The sequence below is a fragment of the Bactrocera latifrons genome, unplaced genomic scaffold (assembly GCF_001853355.1).
Source record: "Bactrocera latifrons isolate USDA-ARS-PBARC rearing strain unplaced genomic scaffold, ASM185335v1 scaffold_753, whole genome shotgun sequence".
Lineage (NCBI taxonomy): Eukaryota > Metazoa > Arthropoda > Insecta > Diptera > Tephritidae > Bactrocera > Bactrocera latifrons.
The window spans coordinates 83,781-85,578 of record NW_017537438.1 but is presented as its reverse complement, the minus strand read 5'-3'; the positions used below and the strand labels follow the sequence as shown (position 1 = coordinate 85,578).

Sequence of the window (1,798 nt, the reverse complement as noted above, 5' to 3'; positions counted from 1 at the left end):
TCTTTGACATTGCGCGCTAACTGTGCACCAGGAACTAACTCCGAAACAGCCAAGGTCTTACTCTGCGCACCCACTGGCAAAGCAGCATTTGGAATTGGAGGTCTAACACTTTCTTCCGTTTTTCCAGTCCACCGTTGATCTTCGGCCCCTCAATAGTGACACATTGAACACTATTCATGCTAATCTCATAGATAGTAGGCTTATAATAATTGATGACATTTCAATGGTTGGAGCAAAGCAAATTTTTAGGAGCAGTGTTTACTTTGGAAGCATTCCAATTATCGTGTTTGGTGACTTACAACAGTTGCCACCAGTAGGAGATCGATGGATATTTGCGCCGAATGGCAGTGATCATTACAGTGCACTCTATTTTGGGATCAATTTCGATACTTCCAACTCACCGAAATAATGCGTCAGCGTGAAGATCAAGAATTTACCATCGCTTTAAACAACATGTCAGAGGGAAATATGACACACGCTGACATCCAATTAATCAAAAACAGGGAAAAGACTTCTAACGAAATACCCAATGAAGCCATCCATCTCTTTTATTCAAATGCTGGAGCAAATAATTTCAATTCAACAAAACTGGCGAACACGATGACCGACGAGTTCATTTCGACTGCGAAGGATACAATTAAGTCAAGATCCTTAACAGAACGCAGCAGAGCAAACATATTAGAAGCTGTGAAGAGTTTCAAGCCATCTGAAACACAGGGAATGTCTCATACATTGCAGCTCAAAACATCGATAAAATATATGGTAACAGTCAACATAAGCAGGAGTGAAGGATTAGTAAATGGCGCTACAGGGGAACTAATGCAGGTGGATTCCAGCTGAAGCCATCACGATACATAAAAGCCAAGGTGGAACGTACACTCAAGTTGCGGTTCATCTAAAGGGTAGAATTAGTAGGTCAGCTTTATATGTAGGATGTAGCAGAGCCACAAATGCCAATGGACTATATATAATTGGGAAATTTTCTCCTCCGAACCCATTTGGACAGCAGGATCCCATTAAAACTCAACTTAATAGATTGTGGACAGAAGGTGCGTTGACGACATGCTACAGATTTTTAGCCGAAAAATCRGAACAACACCTGGATATTTATTACCAAAATGTAAGGAGTCTAAACAAGCATATTGCGGATATCAAATCAGATAAACTGGTTTGCTGCTGATATTCTGTGCTTTGCTGAAACTTGGGCTTTATCTCAAGAAGAATTTCCAATAGACGGCTATAACGCCTTAACGAAAAAACAAGGTCGTCCCGACGACGCCCGGCCAACGGCCTTATAATATACTCAAAACAAGATCGGTGCCCAGATCTATCAGAAGTATCATTATCAAGGAACATGACAGGTTCAGCAAACGTTTACCAACTTTTAAACGTAAACAATTCGACAGTTTCTTTATGACTTTTGTACACGAACCCCACGTATAGACTACCACAATTTAGAGAGCAAGTGGTGAATAATATTCGTCAGATAAATGAGCAGTTTAATGGACCATCAGTAGTCCTTGGCGACTTTAACATATGTCGCCTCACAGCAACTGACGGTTGAGAGGCTCGATTACAACAGTTGGGATTTCAATCTACATTGGACAACGCCTCCACAACAAAACTGCAAGCAGCAATAGATTGGGTATGGACAAACATGGATCCAGCAATGACCTCATTTATCACATATCAAACACCATATAGTGATCATGACGAAATATTTTAAAGTTTTAGAAAATAGATATGTTATATATGTAGATATACATATGTTAGATTCAATATTAATATAAATTAGTAT

General features: G+C 39.7%; 1 pseudogene; it reads left to right on the top strand.

Moving 5' to 3' along the window:
- The first annotated feature begins 268 nt into the window (after positions 1–268).
- The window catches only part of LOC108976363, a 3,146-nt pseudogene continuing 1,616 nt past the window's right edge, over positions 269–1,798 (top strand).